Below are 17310 nucleotides of genomic sequence, written 5' to 3'. Positions count from 1 at the left end.
TAGTTAACATTCCGTCTATAGAAGTCTATGGCGCGGACCTGTGATGGCTGTGATGGCGGCAAAGTGAGTAGTTTGTAGTATTTATAAATCCAGCTCGGATGATAAGTGTGGTTTTAAACAAGAATTGGACATTATCGAGTCGTAAATATATTTATTTAAATTTCAGCAGTTTCATGATTACTTTCATAATAATTGTCAATTTTTAAAAGGCATCTTTGTCGGTGTCGCTTATCAAATTATCAATGTTACCCACCGTTAATAATAAAATTCGATAACATAAACTTCACGTAAAAAACGTCGGCATAAATTTACAAATATGTTGGCACGTTTGGTAATGTGGGGGTTAAGTATATTTTAGATTATTATGTATTTTTTAGAATGTACCGATAAAGAATGAATCAAACAATTGTTTTCGGAATATTCTTTTATTAGAAATTTCTGCGTATTTTACTTTGAATTCTAATTTAAGAGCTATTCGATTAATATTCACGTCAAAGTGACAGACACATTTGTAAAAACATAATATAAACACGGGCTATTACGCAGTTATATACGTACATACAACATAAACTCATAATGACATCATTATAACTGATGAAGTGACCTCATAATGACTTTGTTCATCACTTATAAATGATGAATAAAGTCGTGATGATGTCATTATGAGTACCTTCTGTTCTCTCTGTGGCAAAGGGAGGGAGGGGGATGTGACAGCATAATGAGAGTGCTTAGGGATGCTGAAACCTAAAGGCGGTTCTCACCGTCTCTAAAAATAATACCGTAACACGCAGCACTTTCGCGCAATTTTCGTCCAAGTGGAAGCTTTTACCGCTTCGTTGGCAGGGTTTTTTTTATCGATTTTTAGAAAGGTTAAGCGTTTAGCCTCGACAGAGCCTGCGCCGCGACTGCAAAAAGGACGACGACCAGAATATCGTAAGCTCAACGACTCGAAATTCATCGTGAAATGTACTTCCGCCGCGAAACTTGGATAAATGACAGCTCGACATCGGCGCGATACATCAAGCAGTATATTTCTGATTTTTAATTAACCGCGCGTTGCATCAGCGCATTAATCTCCGACAGTTTTCAAAGTTAATAGATGACGCAACGCAATTGACAATCCTCAATATTGAAGGATAAGCTCCGCGGCGCGATTTTGGCTGAAAGCGATAAGATAAATGAGAAAGTGTAATAAAATATGATGGTGTAGAAGTGGACGTCACAGTCGAGACGAAGGAGGAGATCGAGGCGTCACAATCACGCCTCGATCCCGCATGGTTCCCGTATCAAGAATTTGCATGTGACGGCCACGTGTGTCACGTGTGTCACGTCGTTTCTCCTGTGCCGTCGCGTGCATCGCAATTTTGTCCGACACATACAGCGAATTACAACGCAATAATGAAATATTCCATTCTACCGCACGTGGGCTCCCGCGCGGCCACGTGGAGCGACCGAATGCAAAAACGAAATAATGGAGTCGAATTGCAATTACGCTTCCTCGCCGCGCTGTTCCGAATGATCCCAGCGAGGACACTAAGGCCGAATCAACGTACATCGAGTCAATGGGGTCGAAATCGTCAGTTTTCGAAAATAATGAAGTTTTGAAGCTTTACTTTTTGTATTAATCACCACGTTCACAGCGCCCTGAATACTTTTAACATTTTATGGGAGAGAACTACCAAGTTAACTTATTTAATACAAAAAATTAATTTCCAAAACTTTTAATTATTTTCGAAAACTGACAGTTGGAACGCCATTTCGATTGACGTTAATTCGACGTCGATTCGACGTTACAGTGTTCTCACTGGCGTCGTGTCATCAACGCGGCAATTCCGTGGAGAGGAAGCCGCCAGTGACGTTTTGGCACACATGCCAATCAACCGAGCACACGGTGGACGGACAACAACTGAATAGTAAACAACGACCGACCGGCGAATAAAGAAAATAACATTGTTGTGACTCGGTCGTCACATTCAGCTCTAAATTTGGGACTTGTGTACGAATCATGAAACGCCAAGGCGGGATTCGTCCATTTTTCTTGGCCCACGCGTCGCGTAAGCAATCATCATTGTCAATCCTAAAGAGATTACGGTTGTTGTAAACAGGAAGAGGAAGATCGTTCTTGGAATCGATCTCGTCCGGCGTTCGTTTCGCCGCACGCGTATGTCAGCTGTGCTCGCGTAACGAGAAGAGAGAGAGAGAGAGAGATCTGCCTCTTTGCGAACCGCCGGCGATCTCTGCCCGTGCGTGAAATGTCGCTCCCCCGAAAGGCCAACGAGACTCCGCGATCGTAAAACGAGTCTCGTTTCGACAACACGTTCACGCGAATCGTCGCGGTCACGCGGCGTTTGTCCGCCGCCATCGCCGATCCTGGCCCGTGATGCGCATGCAACGGCGTTTATCGATCTCACCACGTGCGACGAACGTTCGTTCCGATCCTTTAATTTGATTTGCGAGCCCAGGCTACATTAAGCATCTCGATCGATATCGCAATATTGAAAGCGTGCGATGCATAACAGCGCGTGCAGACCTCGCATCTTCAACTCTTCGTTTCTTCTTCCTTTCGTTTGAAACGACTTAATAGAAGACGATTCTTCGTTTGCTCGATATTGAACACTAATTAAATATTTTAAGTCTTTGCGGTATTTGTTAAATTAAGCTGATCGATTAAATTAATGATTCTATTAATATTTTTGTTAAATCGAGGAGAAGAATGTGAAATCATAAGGCAAAACTTCACTTTTTATTTTTTTTTCTTATCGGTCAATATTTTCACAAATCTTTTTTTATTACTTTTCTCATTTGACTGGTCGATGCTTTGTTCTAACTTCTTGTTCTAACTTTGTTCTAACTTCCTTCTTCAATTATGGTTTGAAAAAAACCGTTTTCTGCTCTCTGAATTTATTCAGATGAAAATTTGTCGAAAAACTTAAGCGTTTATTCTCTCTGCGAGGAGATTAGCAAACTACGGGCTTCCAGCATTATCATACATGACGCAAGGTTTATTTGTATAAGAAAACTTCAACCTCGCTTGTCAATGAATAGTAATGAGATTGGCTTTTGCAGTATTTATTTCTCTAACTTGCTGAATACCTTGTTTTAAGTGGCACATTCTGGGCAACACTTTAATAATTAAAAGTACTTTACTGCTATACTATCAAATTACTTTGTGATTTACTACATTTGAAAATGTATCAATATCATGGACCGATTTTTTTATCCGTATAGAATGATAGTAAATATTTTCTAAAGGAAAATGCTTCACATATTAATTTTTATGTACAACGTTCGATTAATTCCAAACGTCGTAAAAGCGATTCAGTGGTTTTGTATATGGAGAGAATTTTCTCTTAAAATTTATTCGGAAAATCATGTAATTGTGGGACGACGTGGCATTTCGGAAAATTGTATGAGTTTTTTTTAATTTTCCGAATCAGTAGTAAAATCACTAATAAAATGTATGGTAAAATTAAAAAAAACTCATACAATTCTCCAAAATGTCCCACGATTATATGATTTTCAAGGTAAATTTGAAGAGAAAATTGTCTTCGTGTATCAACAGAGTACTAATTTAAATTAAAGAAGTTAGATTGGAAGATGAAGGAAGTTATTATTAAATATAATATTATAAATTTCCACGAATTAATTAATTTCGCGATGAAATACAGTCTGATAGATAACTATGTTCTTCTGAGAAGAGACTCGAAAATATACCTTTGATGCTCTAAAGTTTCGATTTTCAATCGTGCGCGATCCAACCCAATTCGAATTCGTGGTATCAAACTGGGATCATCATTATTTTTATCATTTGCCAGCAGGCGCCTGTCTTCGGGATTAATTGCGACAATTCTGGGACACCTGGTTTACGCAGATTACGCGTTTTCCGAGGAAACGGCCCGTTTGCCCGTAAGAACGGGGACAGATGGACGGTCAATAAATACCGCTGAGTCCACCGCGAGACTATTTGGCAGCGGGACACACGCGAGCTCTCGGGCTCTGAATCACGCGCCGGGTCCCCGAAAATTCGGCCGGCCCGTGGCGAGAAAATTCGAGCGAGAAGCTGAGAGAAACTCGGCCGCGCGCCAGAAACGCTCTTCTGCGAAGAGGAGCGGTGACAAACGGCGCCGCCGCCGTCGTCGTCGTCGACGTCGTTGTCGTCGTCGCGAACCTTGCTCCCGAAAGGACCGCGTCGGGTGCAACGACCCGATGCATTGATTGATGTACATACAGCGTGACAGTGGTGATAAAGTGACGAAAAACCGTTATCGATTCGCGCCCGTCACCTGATACAGACGACACCGTCGAATTCGATTCCAGTTTCCGAAACGAATCTCTGCGAGCGGGATACCTAATCCGACCTCGCGATTTCGCCTCGTACAATGAATTTTCCCGATAACGTGCACGACACGTACGATCGAAACGCGTGACACAGTTAGGGATTCAAACGATCGTGTTCCGTCCATTGTCGAGCGGAAACGTATGTTGATCGCGTACCGCAGTCGGTGCGTCCAGAATAGCCGCCGGGATGGCGGAAAAACTGGGACTCGATAGCTCGATAAACCAGTTCTAATCGTGACAGAGGATCGATTATCTTATCGCCTCTCCCCATCGCGCTAATTGAATGCCAGATCGGGGGGCACTATACATATATACTGTATTGTCTTTATCGCCTTTCTGCACAGGAGAGGCTAATTAATTGTCAATTGAAATTTTCCCGAGCAGGCAAAATATGAGAGGTGCGGTATTTGAGCAAATGCTCAAATAATTCTACTAATAGATTATCAAATTGATCTTTTAGCAGACGAGAAAAAGATCTGATTCCGACATGGTTTAAAAAATCATAGAAAAGATTATCTTCAAATGCTTCTCCTTTGCTTTATCTTAATAAATAAGATTTACGATGTACATACAATGAAGATTTTTTTTACGCATATCGAGTAAAAATATCGAGGAAAATATTCCGCGGGTCTTATCCGATCTGTAACGCGATGGCTGTACACTCAATTAATTTAATTAAAAAATCTCAAATAGATTGTTTTCAATTAAGGTGAGGTTCTCATGTAATCGGTTGGAAAAATAGATTTTTTTTCTTCATATTTTGAAACCTTCAAGTGTATAGAATAAGTTCCTGAAACGGTTTTTCGATTCTCGCGTTATTTGTGGTTTTACAGCCGGTTGAATGTATGAAAGTACCAACGTGCTTTTAGAAAAGAAATTATTAAAATTTAGAAGTAATCGAGTAAAAATGCGGAAGTAATTCCAACAGCCGGGAGAAACGCGTTGCACGCACATATACGCACTGTTTCTATAAATAGCCGTTAACCAAATGCAGTACTTGAGAAACCTATTACGCGAGATAATATGTAAAACGATCCTACGTGTATGGGACGTAACGAAAATTGTTTTCTAAGAGAAGAAACTAGACAGACGTTTTATCCCGCTGATTCACTTTATCAACGTTCTTCTATCGAGTCCATGATATTGTGATTCACGTAGAGCGAGAAAAACATTTAATCTTACGTATCTCGATGTTTATATGCGTTATCAGGTTGAACAAGAGGACGGAGAGACGATGCATATTTTCACGATCCGATGCTCTGAAAAGAGTTTTGTGGGTATTTCCGTTACACATTTCCAATTCTCCCCGATATCAGTATTTACATACTGATCGATTTTAACATTCCTGTGATATGCACAGTGCACACATACGCACGAGATATCACTCGAGCTAGGAAATGGGTGATCGTAATAGAATTTTCCGTTTAAAACTGGAAATTTAAATATATTCAAGTACGGGGAGAATTTTCTTTTAAAACTTATCCCGAAAATTATGTAATCGTGGGACAACACGGCACTTCGAAGAATTTTATAAGAGTTTTCGGAAATTTTACCATACACTTTACTAGTTAGTATTGTTACATTTTACTAGTGAAATGTACGGTACAATTTCAAGAAACACTTATAAAATTCTTCAAAATGCATCGCCGTGCGTCGTGCGTCGTAATTGAATGTCTCGTCAACGCCTTTCGACATTTCTGTTGCTATATGAAATATAATTACAAGGGATACATGAATGATTTTAATATAAAGAGATTATGCTATAAAATAAACTTATTTTTACGGATTTTATATTAGCTTGATAGTTTTCTTGCACGACGAGGAGAGGAAGGGGAAGGGGGGGGGAAGAACAGAATGAAAAATTATTTTTAGTAGCCCGGTCTCGCTCTCAACGGCCCTGCATATTATATCGGTTAAATTTGCCCTGCTCGCTTTTGCGCTAAAAGCGTTCACAAGCATTGCTATCATCGGTCGACGTAACGCTTCAAAGAGCTTTCGTAAAACAATGACGTCATAGTTCCCTAGCCTATAAATATGTCATCATTTTCCACTTTCATTCGCTTTCTCAAAAGAAGTAGTGCAACGTAAGTGCTTTTACTAAGACGACCGTAACACTGCTAGTTTCGATCGTAAGATGAAAAAGAGAGAGATTAAAGAACAAAAAATATTTTACTTGCTATAAGCGTGTGCTAAAATGATTATTTCATTAAAAAATTTGCAATATCGAGTTGTTAACAAACCAAACGTGAAGAAGGTGATTTATCAAAACTATTTCATATTTTAATTAACTAATTTTCTTCAATCGCATATTATATTTAAGTTCTTCATTTTTAAGAGATTTATAAAAACCGAGGTAAATAATTTCTCAATACGCATACAGACTGTTTGGTATTATCCTGCATAAACTTAAGATTAAAATGGCCTACCCTGTATAAGGGCATGTCCAGAAAGAGACAAATACATACATATGTCTGCCTCTTCCTAAATTACTAAAATATTTGTTCTAATTACATGTATCCTCATATTATCTGTTAACACAATACAATATTTTTTACGTTTTCTCCCGCAAAAGCTAAAAATATAATAATATAACGTTCTATCATTGACAAAACTGACAATTGACTCTAATTAAACGTAGCTGTTTTTTAAAAATACATTTGCCACACTGCGGCTCGCAAATTGCGTTTATACGCTAGCTGAAGAAACAAAAACGTTACTTTTGAATGCCAATTCTAACAGCAAGCTATATTAAGAATATACTCAGTCATTGTATTATAACAATAAGGAAACGAGGTAGGAAAAAAATAACATTTGAAATGCAACCTGAGGAACGCGAGTATCAGGTTGCGACGCCGCGTTTATCCTCCCATCGACAATGGATGAATTATCGTTACACGATATTGTCGTCTTATTTGCATTACGTTTCAACGATGCGACACAACGTTGTATGCAACAAGAACCACGACGAAATGCATGCATTTCGTATCTATTTCGTAACGCGTAATCATGTATAGCCATCTCTTATCCAACATCACGTAATGCCGAAATTTAAATGCACATGTCGCTGTCGCAATCCAGCTTTCTTGTTACTTATCAAATGATAAAAGAGAAGTCGTAACGATTAAAGTAAATATATAATACTAAAACATCACGTAATTGCAGTTTAGAAATAAAGGAAACAGTAAGTATACACGGAGAGAATTTTCTCTTAAAATTTATCCTGAAAATCATGTGATCGTGGGATGACACGGCATTTTGAAAAACTTTATGAAAGTTTTTTGAAAATTTACTAAATGGATACTAAATATAATTGGTTGAGATGCTCCCTAGCGAGAGAGAGGTCCAGGTTCAAACCCTGGCCGAGGTGATATTTTTTCGCAATAAACTTAGAATAGAATATTTAGACACTACCACCCTGTCACGGCTCTGAGTCCTTTGAATTCTCTGAAATTTGTGTTTAACACATACGAGCCATACTAATTTATTTATCTAAACATAATTACTAGTGAAATGTATTGGAGACTCTCATGGAATTATTTGAAATGCCGTGTAATCCCACGATTACAATGTTTTTCGGGATAAATTTTGAAAGGAAATTCTCTCCATGTAGTAAATCAGCAAAACTATAATATGATAATTAAATAATCCCACTAAGATTGATATCTGCAATATAGGCACACAGTCATGAAATTAACTTTTTTAATATTTAAAATAATTATTTGTGCAAGGAAAATAGTGTAAGCGATATTAGAACGCGCAAAATTAGTTGTTACTCGCAATCTACATTTCTAATGAGTAACAAGCTGAGTTTTGAGAGTGAAAGGCGATTAACAATACATAATTTTTTAGTCGACATTAACTGGCCAGTGTTTTAATATAAAATATTTATTGCGAAAAATATTACACCTCAGGACGAGACGCCCCGCCATGAGAGTAAGGAAGTCCAGGTTCGAAAAGCTTCATTGTTGTCATCTATTACTGGCAATTTAAAGAGATTTCTATATGTTTGAATACATAGTTCGACGTTATGTTAATCTTGCATTATTAACGTAAGATACGCAATTGTGCACATCGGGCACGTCCGAATGTGCTAAAAAGTTTATACAAATGTTGACGCCGGACAAACTCTCGGACAAAATTATGAAAGCGAAGCGACGGACCTGCGCGAGAGCGCTTACAGCTTCCCCTCCAGAGAGACCCGGTCTTTTCGGAAGCGACAATTTCGAAAGAAATCCGAGGGAAAAGTGGCGACACGCAGCGTTTTCGGCAGGCGCCACTTGCTGCGGCTCTGATTTACGATATGCAGGCGCGTATTGCACGCAAAACGTGTCTCCTGGCGGGGGGACGGGGTGGTCTGCGCGTGGCGGCGACGATACCTCTCGGAGCGCGGAGACCAACGGAGCCGCTGCGCAAACGCGCGCCGTCAGTCGCGCGGCCTCTATAAATAGAGCCGGTGAAAGTTGCGGCGGACAGTGCTTTGCGCGCGATCGACCGGTGAGCCTCGTGTCGCACGTTGTTACGCTGCGGAAACGGGACACATCGCGCCCTCCCGAAAGGGTTTCCCTCTCATTTCCTCCGCCGACCCAGCTACGACGTCGCGACATCTCACTCGTGCAGCGGGGAACGTTCGACCTTCCACGCGGTCATTGACGAAGTCGTCGCGAAGGCGAACGAGCGGGAGAGAGAGAGAGAGAGAGAGAGAGAGAGAGAGAGAGAAGGAGAGGACGAGAGAATCGAGAAGTTGGCGAGCGGGGAGTCTGTAACGCACGAGTCAGGATGCCGGCCGACATATCGCACAGTAACTTCCTGCGGTACAACCAGTCGAGCCTGAAGAACTCGAACGTGGACTCCTGCTGGAACACCGAGAACATGAGCGGCTACATGACCTTGATCGGGCCGAACGGTCATCGGCAGCGCGTGCAGGTGAAGGTCTACCGCACCAGCGTGGAGCACTTCGCCGTCATCTACCCGCAGAAGAAGATCTGCCAGCCGCTCGGCGTGCTGAACCTGAGGAACACGACGGTCGAGCGCTACGAGGACGAGGGCTTCCTCGTGAGGCAGAAGGGCGGCGACCTGCCGATCGCCCTGACCTTCCTCATGGAGAAGAGGAGCGAGCTGGACTACTGGATCCTCGCGTTCACCGCCAGGACCAGCCCGCTGGTGCACCACAGCAGCCTGCCGATCGTCGAGGAGGAGGAGATCTAAGGGGGACCTCTCGCCGTCGTGTCCGCGACAGCTATGCGTCGTGTCAGCCGTGTGTCTGCATGACGGACGGCCGAAAGCCAAGTGCGAGCGAGTCCGAGCAGAGGAGGATCAGCGGTCCTCCTCGCCGCCGAGGACTCCCCGAGGCCTCCTGAAACGTCCCCCCCGCCCAGGACACGAGGTGGGGTGGAAGACACCACCGTGTGCGAGTTTCGGTAAATCGCAGAGGTGCGGGTGCGTCGTGTCGGTGCGCTCGCATTCTTCTCTTCCTCCAAAAGACGCGCTCTTCCGGGCTCCCGCATCCAGGAGCCGGCGCGAAGCCGGTGGACCTCGAGGAGAATCGAAAGCCTGAGAGAGGCCGGCTCTGAGGCCGGACGCGCGTGTTCGGAGCGATCGATCGGGAGATCCCGGGGGAGATCGCTCGGGCTCTCGATCATCATCATCATCATTCCGCGCGCACTCGTGCGACGGTCACGTCGCGCGAGGCCATGTTGGCATTAAACCCTAGCAGCTAGCATCATCGATCGCGGCCAGCTGTGACCAATCGCGGCGTACGTTCCAACCGGAGCCGGAACGCTCCGGAGGAGAAAGAGGAGGAAGGGCGAGGAAGGGAGAGGAGGAGAAGGACGACGGAGGGCGACGGAGCAGGGAAGAGAGGACCAGGCGCAACCGGCATTTTTCCCGCGGGACTGCCTACGCGCCGCCGTCACGGTCGTCATCGTCGGCGACAGCGAGCGCGACCGCGACCCGGCGCCGCTCGCCCCCTTTTCACGCGGAGAACAACCGTTAACTTCGACCTGGCAACCGCCACGGTCCCGATCCGCACATCGCCTTTCCCGCGGAGCCTCGAGACGCCGTCTCGCCGCACCAGTGTCGGAGACCGGCGCGGAGGGAGCGCCTTCGTTTCCCTTGGTTCGCGCTTCGCTTCCTGCGAGCGCCTTGACGAGAGGCCTCGAAGCGCCCAATTACTATCAGCAACCGGATCGAGATGGCACGGACCTGGTCTCTCGTTGAACGTTTAATGAGCGGCTGGCCGCGCTTCCTTTCCGCGAACGCGTCCACGGCCCCGTGGCAATTGTCCCTTTTTCTTCCCCGAGCGGAAACACCGCGACACCGTTTCTCATCGTCGATATAGTTTGTACAACGAACGTACCGTCGGTTCTCTTCTAAAAAGCAGCGTCGACCTGTTTCATTTTTTTTTATTTTTTTTTCATTTTAATCGCGTTCTCTCGAGACGCGATCTATTGTGATTCCGAAAGAGGAACGCGATCGTTATGTATGTGTTATTTACGCCTTTTCACCATTTTCCAAAAGAATCGACGAATATAATCATTCGATTTGATTTATATATGAACATTTGTTACTGTGGAACATGGTCTCAACACTAAACGAACCTTTAGAATCAGAGAGCCAGGTCCGGAGTTGAAGAGCTACGGGAGTACAGCTTAGCGAATATAAAGGCCCTTGCACAATGCTAAGCGATATCGATAACGATAGGAACAGGATTTTCACGCTAGGCACAACACGGAATAGGTAATAGGCAACACATTTGTTATCTACAAGGCAATAGATATACGGAATTCAAACTCGTCGGAAATTTTATGCTATCGCTATCGCCTAGCACGGTATAAGAGCCTGAACTTTTGCAACGCACCAGATGGACGATGTCTTAGCGGAACTGTTTCGCAAAGGTAGCCGTTTGTAAAATCGATGTAGCCTCCGTCGTCGCGAGACACCCGTCGCCGTGAGATAACTTTACGATTGTCTGTGATATTACGTAGGCGATGACGCCGTCGTTGCGTTAGGCATCAGATATCCCATTAACGTAGAATAGCGAATCGTCCGCGAAGCCGCTGCGCATCCGCTCCGCTCCGGGGATTTCTTTGTAACGCGCGAATTACGCCGGGCTCAAACGTACCGTGACGAGGCCAACTGCAACGAGGTCCTCCTAGGAGGACCGAGAGAACGTCTCAACACAGACATCACACCCATACTTTCGTTGCGCTCGATTGTCGTTTTCTCTCACACCGATTCGATACTGGTATGACGTCGTTCGCTCGACATCCCACGCATTGTCCGATTGCCCATTCGTAGGAGCCCGGCGAGATTTCGCGTACGATCCTTTGTAAATAGTAGGCGGACGAGAAGCGCGCGATCGCGGGACCGCGAGCGTTACGTAGAGGGGTCTCGACTTCCTTATATAAGTTTCCTACTAGATTTACCCGTAGCCTACTCTAGATAATCTTTTGAACTTTTTATAAGAGCATGACCATTGAGCTACTTCCAAGTTCTTCCGTTTAGTTTGGCTTCCCTGACTAGGATCCGTAGTAGATAACATGCGTGAAACACGCAACAAGCAAGTTACACATACAATCATACGTATATATATATATATATACATACACGAGATTACAACTCTTGTATATAAAGTGTACTACGAAAATAAATGTAGTCAATGTGTCTTCAGATTGCTTTGTTTAACTTGAACCCCTACTCTTTACTTTGTAGATATTCTCCCATATAAAATATATACAATATTTCCGAATATAAATAATGCTCTCTCTTTCTCTTCCCTGGTGAAATCATATCATCTTTCACCATAATTATTTTGCGTTATATTTTATATATTTTCTATACATGTATGTTTGCAGAAAGCTTGAGAAGGGTCCAAATCCGAGACCAAAACGTTGCATGTTTTTTTTTTAATAAACACTGGCCAGAGGTCGTTAAAGACTACATCATTTGTCATATCATCTTTATTATCTACTCAAAGAAATTGTTGAGTGCAGTGGCAACATTAGTAACTTTGATAAACTGATTTTTTTTTAAATTAGATTCATACTTAATTGAAATGACTACAGAGCGTTATTAACGATATATACGGACTGTAACCGAACAGTATCCAGTCGATCGTGACCATTTTACGAAAGGCAAAATCTTTCGGTCATTGTGCACACCCACTCTTTATTTCGCAAGCATTTTCCAATTTAATACAATATCTACCATATATTTCGAATATAAATAATTAAAAACAACTAAAGTTTAATCAGGACCTTTTTAAGATATAACTCAAATACAAACACGCCAAATCGTACTTAGGTCCGGGCAAGCTGGAGGTAGCCTAATAATTTTTTAATTTAATATCTGAACTCATGTACCGTATTTTCCAACCTGTCCTGCGCACCGTTACTTTCGGACATATAACACAGGTTTTCGTTAGATGGAATCCTTATCGTCAGCGTATTCACGTGTTGCAACATCGTTGAACGATTTTCTAATTATTTCTTAAATGCTGTACTTAGTATTCAATACAATAATCTCCCTCCCCGTATATACTGAAATTAGAAGTCTTATCGCGAAAAATATTACCTCAATCAGGATTCGAACCTGGGACGTCCCTCAATCCGTGACGGGCTTAATAATTATAATGTTCCCTTTCTCTCTTTCTCTCTTTCTTCTGTGTTGAAATCGTATGATCTTTATTATCTACTCCAAGAAATTGTTGATTGCAGTGTCAATATTAGTAACTTTGATAAACTGTCTTTTTTTATTAAATTCATATAAATTAAAATATCGTACATGATGTTATTTTTAGAAATGATATCTCAAGGGACGTCTGCTAAATCCCGCTGCTGCGTATTACTGAAGGGTGGCGAGTGTCTTCCCTTTGTACAAGACGCCAACGGTTTCTGCGCATCTGCGTCGCTTTAGGATCGGGAGGTGAGGCTGCTATTATACCTCTCGGGCACCGAAATATATACCACATTGCACCCCTCAGAGAAATAAATCTATTGTGTGAGGGATTCTACGTCGTATCTAAGGGTACACCTTGACTAACAGGTCGACACGCGACGACGGATCGTAAATTCTCATGATTTGGCACACGTTCCGAAAAATATAGTTGTTCGCTTTTCACGAATTTATTGGGCAAAATTTGCCCACATCTATTCAGAACTTGCCATTTTAAATTTAAGGATATAACATGGAGTTATGTGTTATTTATTACAAGATTATCTTTATATTGAGTAGGGCTTTGTAATACCTATATCATGTAAAACTGCACGATTCATAGAAATGATTTCAAGTAATTTTCGTATGCGATTATTTTTCTAACTTGGGGAATTTTCTAACTTAGATATTAATTGACACCTACTAACTTCGTAGTCTAAAATTGTTACGGCAAGAAAGAACAGGAAGTGAGATTCCTGAATATATTTCTCAGCTATCTAGAAAAGTGTTTCGTGCGAATTGTATAATCGTGAGAATTCGTATCACATACAATGAGTTCGTAACTACTAAGAAAAATTGCCTAGCTGAACGTTTTGACAGCGCCGACTCTCTTTGGCATGCAGATTTCTTCCGCGGGCTCGAGTATAAATCGTAAGTCGTAAATCAAAAGAAAATCGTAGTCGCGAGTACGATTTGTTTGCGAAACAACGCAGAATAAAAATTGCACGGTGTGATACATCTCTTTCGTAGATGCATAGATTACGTAGAACGTTCTGCGAATCGATCCCGACAAATACGAAGTTTTACGAGCAAATGCAGTTTGATGTATACAAAAGCACATTCGCAGATTGAACGCGATATATGTTTCTAAGAAACGAGATAAGATAAAAATACCAAGTACGGCGAGAATCATAAGAGTACAATCGATAATACGATGGAATGTATAATTTTTCAAGTTTTTATACAATATATTATTTATGTAATGTATTTTCTATATATCACTTTATCGTTGCTTTTTAAAGATTTTTATTTTTCCCAAAGATGAAATGTGAATTTATTAGATAACTTTGGTTTATCTTTTTATGGATAATTTTACTTAAGTTGCGAAAAGAAGGATGGATTAATGCGATACAAAATTAGAAAATTATCTACAACATTATGTTGAAAATACATTATGTATACATTATAAAAACTTGCATTTGCATGTACTATCGCTTCATTCGTTTATGTGCTTTCAGTATTCACCAGCCGTTCGGTAAGCTAAATCACCTCGGCGTAATTCAGTTTGTCGGATGGCTCGTAAATTGAAAAAGTTTTATAGGAGCTTTGCTTTTCGAAGAGTTGCGCCACACGAGACGTAGCTTATAGTTAAGAAAATGACTTTATACCAGTGTATAGCATGCGGCAGTTATATAAAATTTCCGTCTGATTATAGAGGACGAAGACAATTCGCACTTCCGGGAGCTATTACCATGCAACAATTTCTCATGATGAAAATGAAATTAAATATACCTGTCTTGCTTAATGAATCTCGCCGTAATTCTCAGTATAATTAAGCTCATAACTCACCTTCAGAGACATACATATATGGTAGAAAGATGAATGTTATGTCTCTGACGAAAATATATGTTCCTTCACAATCAAATAATTTCCAACAACTTATTATGACAAGACGTTTAACATAAATTTGCATTAACAAGTGAAAGACGACTAATTATTCTGTCAAACGAAAAATTATTTTGCTCTTTAACTTTTGTGATAATGAATAATATATATTTTTTTGTATATTATATTAAGTATTAAAAGACATTTTTATTGCTATTACAAAATATCTCGTTTTTTATTCAGATTAGGTTTTTATCTTTTAGTTTTGTAAAATATTATATTTTTATTTAGATTAACAATAAGACGTAAATTTTAGATTAAAAAAATTCTTTAAGATTATGAAAGGCAGCGCAAAATCATGTGATCTGTTCGTGAAAGCTGCATTCTAAATTAATTATCTGTACTATTAAAATATATCTCGTTTTTTATTCAGATTAGGTTTTTTAAAATTGTAAAATTAACGTGACATTTTTATCTTTCAGTATTGAAAAATATTATATTTTTATTTAGATTAAGACGTAAATTTTATATTAAAAAAATTCTTTAAGATTATGAAAGACAGTACAAAATCATGTGATCTGCTCGTGAAAGTTGCACTCTAAATTAACAAATCGTGGATCGCCAGTTTTCTGAATATACAATCTTGGAAACCTTTCAACTATGCAAGAACTGTTTTATAATATAATCACTCTATCACCTTTCACCTTTAGAACGTAATATAGCAATATACTCGCACGCGCAACAGCGCCGTTCATGCCGCTTTCCTTCAGGAACTCTTTAAATTTAATTATTTTCTATCGGCTGCTACTAAAAGCACGAGTAATGCTTTTTCGCGTACGTAAATTAGCGGTGAAAATTTTCATCGACCAAAAGCGATAACGGAAGAAACTTTTAGCGCAGATAGATTATGCGTCATGAAATAGTCCCGTGAGTAATAAAAATTTTACTTTTTCACATTGTATTATATTTAATCATCTGTATACGTAAATAAGAACTGGAAAATATAAGAAACTAATATTATTAATTTATATTACGTAATATATGCAAGAATATGTAAGCTTTGAAGCTTTAATGATATCATATTTTATGATAGATATCAGAGACAAATTATCTTTATATCATGTGAAATATGATAACAGCTTTTCCAATGAAGAATGTATTAATGAATGTAAACAAGAAAGACAAGTTTTAGTCTTCTTAATTATTTTTTTATTACTGATACATTAAATTACGTGGCTAAGAAGACTCGTGCTCGATGCAAGAGATATAACTGATAGTCCACATTTCTTGCTAGAGATATATATATATATATATATTCTCACGCCGCCGTGTCGATTACCTCTGTTCTATGTTTGGAAGACTTCGTACATATTGACTATGCGAGCAACGATCTTATCCGTTGCCCGCACGTCAGAGATTCCAAGATAATATTGCAGAAAGGTGCGTTGTGATCTCACGGATCTCGTATGCATGAACCGAGAGATCGGGGATCGGTGGCTCTTTCGTGGAAGAAGTAGAGATAAGACGAACCCACGCATCGGACAATGGAAAACAGCGGTGTTTGGAAAACAACGGGTTGGGTCAATCCATGAGACCATCGGTCAATCTTGTGACTTACAAAATATCTCAATGCTCTCAAACCAGGAATAGATTTGTCAAGGGGAAAAAAATTTTGACGGGCTATTAATACCAAATTACAGAAGTACATTTGTCATATTCTTCTTCAGAACGAAGATCTTGCGATTGACTAATGAGAGTCGTATCGATTCTCGCCTAAACAATTATGCATTTTGGCGGACACATCCAATGACGAAAATATTATAAAATATTGAAAATGACACCTCGTTGTAGCTTCTCTTTTCAAAATTGAGAAACTAATTTATATTTCTCTCTTTGGAAATATTACATAAATATTAATAAAAATAAAGAATATAACAGGAGGATAGATTGCTACATAATTGTCGACGTTATTCGTTTGATTATATAACAGTTCATTCGATCTCTCATAAAAAAAAAACTGTCGGGTACAATCGCGTTTACAATTGTTCAAAACGAGTCCAAGTCTTTATCGTGAATATTATGCAACGCATTGATAAAAATGGTCGCAGCTTTCAACAATGTTATACAATCGATGGGATAATAAAGCATGCTCGTCAGATCGATGTAAACCATTCTTTGCTCGAAGCGTAACATCTGCGAACAAATACAAAGGCATGCCTGCAATTATGGTGCAAAATTTTAAAGACGTCTGTACGCAACACTTTTTTCTCATTACGTAGCCTTACGGACAAAGGCAAAAACAACATTTTTTTATATATATATATATATTGTTGCAATCTTTCTGAAGTGTGGAATATTATGTCAAAGTGTTAAATAAGTTGCCTACACTTATTATATGCACATACATACGTCTGAATTTCGTTAAATATATAAATT

This window comes from Vollenhovia emeryi, unplaced genomic scaffold, assembly GCF_000949405.1.
Source record: "Vollenhovia emeryi isolate VEMERY1.0 unplaced genomic scaffold, V.emery_V1.0 DF939268.1, whole genome shotgun sequence".
Lineage (NCBI taxonomy): Eukaryota > Metazoa > Arthropoda > Insecta > Hymenoptera > Formicidae > Vollenhovia > Vollenhovia emeryi.
Note: the sequence above shows the minus strand (reverse complement) of the source record.